The sequence below is a fragment of the Thunnus albacares genome, chromosome 20, assembly GCF_914725855.1.
Source record: "Thunnus albacares chromosome 20, fThuAlb1.1, whole genome shotgun sequence".
Taxonomy (NCBI): Eukaryota; Metazoa; Chordata; class Actinopteri; order Scombriformes; family Scombridae; genus Thunnus; species Thunnus albacares.
Window position 1 is genome coordinate 14,039,559 of NC_058125.1, and position 8,980 is coordinate 14,048,538.

The following is an 8,980-nucleotide window of genomic DNA, read 5'->3' on the forward strand; positions in this document are numbered from 1 at the left end:
TTAAAAGAAAACTGTTAGGTACACTGTGCATTGAGATCCAACCTTTCCCATGCTGCAATAAAGTGTAACACATGTTGATGAATGCAAAAGGAGATGATCTCAGCACCTCTGACAGTTCTGAAGAAAACTGGATATAATCAGAATCAGATGGTTAAAACACTGTGAATAACTTTTTGTATTTTTGTGTGTGTGTCAGTTGTTCCCACATAACATACAGGCCATGTTACAGTATCTCCATGTAGCAAGGACATGCATACGGAGACTTGTACTTGTCACATGAACACCTGTGAAGTCTCATGTATTACCAGAGAGTTTTAGTGAATCTGCCGGCATCTCTGAACTGCAACAATTAGTCGATTAACCAATTATTCCATTGAATTAATTGGCAATAATTTTGATAATCAGTTCCGGCTTCTTAAATGTACATTTTTTCTGGGGGTTTCATGATAGAAAACTGAAAATCTTTGGGTTTTGGACTGTCGGCCAGACAAAACAAGACATTTGAAGATGTCACCTTAGAGTCTTGAATGAAAATAATCGTTAGTTGCAGTCCTAATAAGGTCTCCTTTATGATCTTGGTTAAGTGATAAACTGCCAATGCAATGTGGAGTGTCATTTCTTGCTCCAAGGGGAGGAAGGATACAATAGCGGTGAATACTGGACTTACAGTGGAAAGGAGGCAAAAAAAATAGGACTGCAATGGGAAGTCAATACTGCTTTGTTTTTCTTTGTTGAGTGAGTACGCAACTGTTGACAAGTTAGTTCATCAATTCATGAATTTGAAGTTACACAACTCTAAAGTGGACCTCGTTTTGTTTCCAAGTTGAGACATTCAACTAGTAATTGAAATGATGGAAACACTCATGCCCCGTGTGATTAATAACATTTTTATCTGATGGGTCTTCAATCAAAATGAGTAACAATTTGTTTTAATGAGTTTGGGTCCCAGGACTGGAATAGTTTTTCAAACCCTGTCCTAAATCAGTGTTTATCCCTTCAACGGGGGGCCTTCACTCTCGCATAAAAGCCTTTTTCTAATGTTCATTCATGAGGGATTATTTCACAACTCATCCAAACGATGACTCACAGCCTGGTATGTGATTAGGTCCTACTTCACATGCAGCACAAGAAAGTAAAGCCCTGATCAGTGAGGTACACATGGGTTATTGGTAATAACCTCCACACTTCATATTTAAGACTTTCTTTTACAACACAGTGGGATGGATAAAGGAAAGTAGGAGATGTGGAAAATGTAAAATGAGAGCTGGATTCAAACGGAGCTGAAATGCCACTTATCCTCCTGAGCCTCCAAAACACTGCTAAATACTTCACACTCAGATTCAGCACTGGATCTTTAGCATTCCTCCAGCATAATAAGCAGGTCAGGGAGAGAAGGAATCCCCTTTTCTGTTGTGAAGGGGTCACAGGGAAAAAAAAAAAAAAAAAGCTATTCTGTGAGACTACAATAGATAGACGCTCCAACTGGTGTCACGCGTCTGCAAGCGAAGTAACAGTCACGCAGTAACAACGCAGATTTCCACTAGAAAATCTTCTCAGTCACAAAGGGGAGATGTAAATGAAGACAAGGAGGCAGATTTGTGAATGAAATCTAAGTTTTTAGAATACTTAGGTGTGACTAAAAAGGTGACTATTAGTACTATGCTAAATCTAAAACACTCCTTTTGATAGACAAGTGAGTCAAGTAACACAATTTATTACATTACTATTAACAAATATAACCTGGAAAAAAACATGCAAATATTTGTATAGCCATACTTAATGCCAGCTACCATAAAGTAAATTTGTCCTGCGAAAACAACAGTAACCAACGGGGCAGAGTATCCAACAATTTATGCATCATGTTCTTAGATGGCTCCAAACCACAGTGTACACTGATGGCTTATTAAGAGCTTAGCAGACATTAAAACAGGAATAAAAGAGATTTTTATTGTATCAGTAAACGTCCCATCAGGCATTAAATGCACTTACAGAAAACCCTGCACAGTTCTCTTTAAAACTGAGGTAGAATAAGCCCCCTACATGCAAAGGACCCCCCCCCCCCCATCCCCCTCTTTCTTTAACGCTGAGGGTCAGAAAGAAAAGACGCATCATATGACTACAATACAATCACATTCCTTAAACTGGTCGCCATTGAAAAGAAACTGTTACCATGAAGCGCAAAGACCTGGACAAAGGGTGAGATGTGATGGCATGTGCTTTAGAGTACCAATAAAAATCCACCAATAAAAACAAAAGTCCAATCAAAAAACTGACATGGCATTTCAACCCTACCCAACACTGAATCGCTGCAGCGTTCAATAAGCCAAAACGCTGCTAATGGCTGATTTTTATTAAAAAACATAATCTAAAACAACCTCAAACTGCTGATGGATTAACAACCAGTGGACATTAACTGTGCTGTGAATTGTGGATTTAATTACACATGACAGTCAACCATCGACAACAAACTTAAAAAAAGAACACGTGAAAAGTCAAATTACATTCTTCATACTTCTGTTATTATTCATTTTTACAATGGGAACAATTAAATAGTGCCTCGACTGAGGAAAGCAATTCAACAAACTTTTGAATCCCAACCTGAGTGAAGCTTGAGCGAATTCAAAGAGCTCGAATTGGCCCGAACTCTTGAGTGTCAAGCCCAGCCAGCTTTGGGCAGAAAATCACAGCAAGTGGGTAAGAACTGATGGAAAAAACACTTTCCATCTGCTTGCCTGTAAATGTCACAGAAGAAAGATTAGCTGAACAGAATGTGAACTTTATCCATAACCAGATAAACAGGATGGCATTGCATTTATTTGGAGAAATAAGGGCACAAATATTACTCTTCATTTGAGGCAAGTGCTTCTAAACTTTTGGGTAAGGACCCAAAATGAGTCACATGTCTGTTCCTGGTAGGTCCCCACAGAACAAGGGTGCTGGTTATGCTTATATTAGTCATGGTCAGATAATGAGGCCAAATTGGCAAAGGGTTACACTAATAAGTTGGCAACGTGGGCCTACACACCCTGAAAATCTTTAACGCTGTGATCTGTCAGGAATTACCAAGGCCGAGGAATGAAATTACTTTAATTCATGAGGATTTTATCAAACCAGCCACACAGACAGCTCACAAATACCGACACAGCTGCATGGGAAACACACATGAGCATGTCAAGAGACTCCATCGTCATTAAGGGGTAAAGCGAGAGAAAACGATCTACCTTTCCACGAAGAAAAGACAAGAATAGGGATGAAACGACAGCCTGCAACCCCTCTGCAGGTTACCTTTCATTTTCAACACAGACTCGCTCTGTCAATAACAAAATGAGAGGCCGGTTAATGCTGCGAAAAGTGCTGCAAACAGAACAGACTTTTCATGCGAGGGACCTGGAGAACATATGGCTTTGATTAGAGGGCAGGGCAGAGAGAGACGCCAGTGGAAACTGTACAGAAAGAGAGAGAGGTTCTGTGTGTGTGTGTGCGTGTGTGTGTGTGTGTGTGTGTATCAGTGTAACAACAAGAGGGAGAGGGCTGACTCAAGAAGGGGTGACTGTATTTTCACGGTGAATGAGTGTGCGAATGCTAGTGTGTGCATGTTAACAAAGACAATAAAAGATGACTCAAAATGGGGAAGGGAGGCTGCTGGACTTGAAAAGAGAAAGACACCGGTACCTGTCTTTTTGAGTGTGTGTTTGTGTCTGTGTGTGGCTATAATAACAGAAAGAGGCATAACAAAAGGTGAGACACGCCAGTAAAAATGATGGCGATAGTGCAAAACATTCTCTGTGACCTTGTGGCCATCAGTTAAAAGGTTTTCACGAATAACATTCCTGTTGCTGTTGATGAACGTTACATGAACTAGTTTATAGTCTGCTTTGTGCCATCTGCCATTATTTTTTGGTTTCAGGAGCAGATTACGTTGTTGGGAACAGAGTCGATGTTATGTAAGTGTACAGCAATCACAAAACATATGGCTAACTACCATCAAAATTTCACTAGAGTGTTCATTCTGTGCAGCCACTTTATTGAAATCTGGTTGCAGCACCAAAGCAAGACTCTCTGTTTAGTGCGATCTGGATTATAGATCTAGATTATTAATTGATTAATCTGTCGATTATTTTCTCAATTGATTGATTGGTTGTTTGGTCTTTGAAATGTCAGACAATGGTGAAAACTGTCAATAAATGTTTCCCAAAACCCAAGACGACATCCTCAAATGTCTTGTGTTACAACTTGTTCATGATAACACATCTTATCTAAATTACTGAACGCAAGACTTGTGTCAGAAGATCAACTTGGGAACAGCTAAAGAGGAAAACCACTTGAATTTCAATACCCGTAACACTACAGCGGTTATCAAGGATCAACAATTTCCATGTCAGATTGGCAGCTGCAGGTTCATCCTTTAATAAAGACAGCAAACAACTTGGAATACCAATACGCAGAAGATAACAAAGTTTAATGACTTAAAGCGGCAGAGCAAAGACAAACCAGAAAAACTGCAATGTCTTGAGCGGCTCCACAGCTCCACAACATTGAAGCACTTAAAGGGGTTTCTGGAAGAGAGGAAGCACAAATACAGAGAATAGCTAGATCGGAAACAACAAGTCCAACCAGTCTCCCATCCCTGTCTGTTACAGATCTCTTTGTCAGGACATCGACACACCTTCTCTCTCCAACTGCTGTAACAGCTGACATGATGCTGGAGCACACACGATGACTGGATGCGGTGTAAGTATGCACAATGGAAACAAACAGACACTTGGGGAGAGGTGAAGTCAAACATAGACATGCCCTTTAACACACTGTCATTTTGTCTGGTAAATATTTAACTAATATATAAAAAGGATGTTCCAAGTGTTTTAGATTGAAAAAAGTGCCAGTTTTGACACTAAGTCTCACTATAGAATCATAGTCACAGTGAGATGAATTTTCTTCATGTGGCTTCTCACTTTGCACTGTAAACAAGGTCCTGTGATCCTGTTAGTGTGTGTCAGACTGTCATATGGATTGTATTTATTCATAAGCTGCCCATGTGTCTCTGCACCACAGACACCAGCAGGCACAATTCCTGTGCTTTTTTTTAAATTTATTTATTTATTTTTAGTGTTTCTGATCTGGATTGGATTCATCTGAGAAGTAATTCGCTTTCATTTCCATTTGGAAGTGTTTGATCTCCAATTTAAACCAATCGTCACTTTAACAACACAAACAAAACGGGGTTAAAGGTCACAGTCCCCGGAGGGATGCCTAGAGGACCATGTAAACACACAGAAACAAAAACTGTTAAACACCTTACCTGCCGACTAGGCGAATCACATTCAAAGTGAATGAGTGCCAATATTCAGTGTCAGTAAATACCAACAAGTTTTATGGTGTTGCAGCTCCCTCAAAAAGGCAAATAGCAGCAACGATAGAGCCCCCATATTCTCCGTTTCGAAGTAGAAAGGGGTTTCTAAGGTTATTTCAGTAAGTTGTGCCGAGTCAAGCTAACATCCACAGTTCCCCCGCATGCAACTCCAAGTACATGCAATAACATTAATATTATATAATATTCTGAGCGACTTCGGGGTGCCTGGACAGTTTTGGGAGTCACTGACACCGTACGCAACCTCACATAACAAACCGTACACCCGACCGAGAGACTCATGCAACGCTAAGCCTGAAAAAACGTGTCTAAACTTCTGCTGAGGTGACAGTTTCGGGATGCCGTGGTACAAACTTACCAACCAGTGTAGTCGTATCCAGTCAGCACCCGTCAAAAGTCCGCATACCGGCTATTTCAACACATGTTCTGCTAAGTTTTCGTTGACTCGCTTCACACAAGTCTCGCGGAGGTACAGTTGATGCAGCAGCTCGCGCTACGGAGGGAAACCGCTCTCTTTTCCCTGATGCCTTCAGGTGCTCCTCGGATTTTTTACATTCTAACTTGAAGTTGATGTGGTTTTGTCAAATTGACCACATAACATGAATTTCTGAGTGGCTTTTTTGATTAGTTTTACGATTTAAGTGGGCTTCAGTGGCCACTTGTACTCGAGGTTTTTATGTTTATATTTATTTAAGAAGGGACAATACATGTTAGTTAACATGAGCACTTGGGTCCATCATGTAAATGTGCCAGATTTAGCCACACAGGCTAATTTTCATGTGCAGTCCCTGGCAGGTTGATGCCATATATGAAAAAAAAAAACCAGGTGCTTGTACATTACTTGTGTATTTCCATTTTATGCTGAATTTCTCAACTACATTTATTTCAGTAGAAAAATATTGCAATTTTTACTACATGCTTAACACCAGATTCATTCAATAATGAGTGATTTTACTTTCCATACATTAAGAAGCCAATATTTTGGTGATATCACTTATGCACTTTTAATTTAGTAAAATGTTGAATGCAGAACTTTTACAATAAAGGATCTCAGTATCACCACTGGCAGCAGCAGATACTGTAGGAAATAGATTTTTATTTAAGTGGGCTTATTTGTATTACGTAGCAAAGATTTTTTTTCAATTTCATGATTCATATTCATTCAATTCATAGTCTCAGGAATAAATATATCAAGTCAAGTAAAGTCAATTTTATCCATATAGCGCCAAATCACAACAGAAGGCACCTTTCACATAGAGCTCGTCTAGACCGTGCTCTTTAGTCCAATTTGTCAGTCCGTACATATATAAAATTGGGAAAATCCTAAAAAAAAAAAAAACAAACAAACAAACCTGTTTATTACATCTGATACAATGCAACTATCCCTAAATAAAGTTGTGTTTACAGTAATAAACAAACACACAGTACTTGATGAGATCTTGAAAGCAAGAGCACGCGTTCTTTTGTCAGGGTAATTGTAAAAACTTTTTTTTAATTATTATATGAATTGAACCAGTCTTGTCGTGGCTATTTTATAACGTCTAATTACAAAATTCCAATATATCCAACAGCACGCGAAAGCGGCAGTAGCCACTGATATGCGGACAGGAGGACAATAACTCGGAGAGTTTGTGTGTGTGTGTGTGTGTGTGTGTGTGTCTGTGTGTGTGTTAGCGTGTGCGCGCGCGTGTGTATGTGTGTGTGTGTGTGTGTGTCACTACATTGGAATGTCTGGCAACAATTCCCAGACGTTCACATGCAGCGTGTCCTATAGGCTACATCGTTTCCTTTTAGCCCCAAATAATTAGTTTTAGTGCGATTACACTGCATATTTAAGGTCTCTAAATTTTTGACTACTTGACCAAACCGCTTTCAGTCGATGCTGGCCTACAATTTTTTTTGCCGATCTTGAGCCAGATGTGCCGGAGTCCGCATGTGATTACGATATTGTCTGGAGCTAAGACAGGTTAATTGGAGCAGAAAACATTTTAATAGATCATGTAGCTTAATGTGTTCTTGAAGTTGCGTGCGCAGTAAATACATGACATGTGGTTTCATTTATCTCTTGATTGCCTTATTGCTTTATAATTCTGAAAGTAAAAGAGACCGTTTCAGTTGTGTAGTAGTTTCGCCTGTGAACGCACCGCCACACGCCCCCCGAGACAGCGGGAGCACGCGCAAAAGAGTGATGCCCCTTCCACTTCACGGCCTATAACTGCATTTATTTCAACTTGGAAAATGAGGGATTATTTTCCAATTCCCTGCCGCTCCACTGATGGAAGGTCTTATGCCATCCGACAGGAATGTGCAATCCCTCCTTTCTTCCAAACCTCCTCCACCCAGGAGCGCTCAAACCTTTGGGAATCCCCAGTTTCTGATAAAAAGGAGGGCGGGTTACTTTTCCATTATTAGCTATCTATCTTCATTACATACTAACATGTGCTCTAAGTGACACACTTTCATCTGACTTTGTCCAAAGTCCTATCTAGCACCATCAAGTCCTGCAACGTCATGGTTGTGTCATTTTATTGATGGCAAGATAGGGATGTAAATGTAGTCCAACGTGTATTGACAATGTCCATACATATCTTCATGTTTACCTGTTTATTACATCTGATACAATGCAACTTTATGCATTGCAGAATTACATTCAAGTGATGTACCACAAGTGTGTTAAAGGGAAAATAAAATGAAGTGAATTAGGGACTATGGAAAGAGGAACTCCAACCAAGAAGAAAAATAGAAAGGAGATAAAGAAGAGAGAGACTTTGATCAGAAACTTATCTTGGTTTTATCTTTTTATAAGTTGAAGGTAAACACAGTTTTAAAGCTTGATGAAAGGAGATATTTCTGTGTCGGGAGGCACACACACACACACACACACACACACACACACACACACACACACACACACACAAACACAAACACAGATAGGCCTATGAGAGAAATCCAAAGATTGCATGTGTGCATATAATGATAACTTAATCTTTTGAGGCTATCTTGGACACACACCTCTGACCTTATCTGACACTGTAAGTGTTGACTGTTTCTTTTTTTCTCTTCTAAATAAACTTCTCGAAAGCAAACTGCAAAATGAACCTGAACTACATCTCCCATTGGTTGTTTGGCTTTGTCTTGCAATATACATTTGATTTTAATTAAACGACTATCCTATTAAATCAAATGTGAACCTTGCTTAATGCAATTTTACACACTGACTTCTGGATAGTTTATGAAAGACTTTTAACATGTCAAAGCAGGAAAAGCATAGGTGCAATAAATAACATATATGATGGCTGAATCACATTTAGTTTATCTAAATTTATGAGTCTGGTATATAGTCACTTTGAAAATATATATACCTTGGACACTTGAGTGGAGCTGAGCCATTGTTAATGTTATCAGTTCCACCTGTGCTTTTCCTGCTATGACAAGTCAAAATGTCTCCAGTGAAAAATACAGACGGGTGACAAATCAAAGGAAAAACTTACATAAAGTGTCTTAGCCATGACTGATTTTCATACTCATAAAACCATTCAGTGACCCCTCATACCCTGTGGATGGGAAATTGTCATCCTGGAAGAGAACAATCCCATCACAATAGAAATGTTT

General features: G+C 39.4%; 1 protein-coding gene across 3 annotated transcripts in view; it reads right to left on the reverse strand.

Moving 5' to 3' along the window:
* plce1 (phospholipase C, epsilon 1) overlaps positions 1-5,855 on the reverse strand; it is an 87,074-nt gene extending 81,219 nt beyond the window's left edge. For 2 of the 3 annotated variants that reach the window (XM_044337093.1, XM_044337091.1), the window contains exon 1: positions 5,727-5,855. The gene's annotated coding sequence lies outside the window, so the exon portion shown is untranslated. Of the gene's footprint in view, positions 1-4,491; positions 4,557-5,726 lie in introns of all 3 variants that reach the window. The other variant, XM_044337090.1, reaches the window with a different exon arrangement.
* Positions 5,856-8,980: the final 3,125 nt, after the last annotated feature.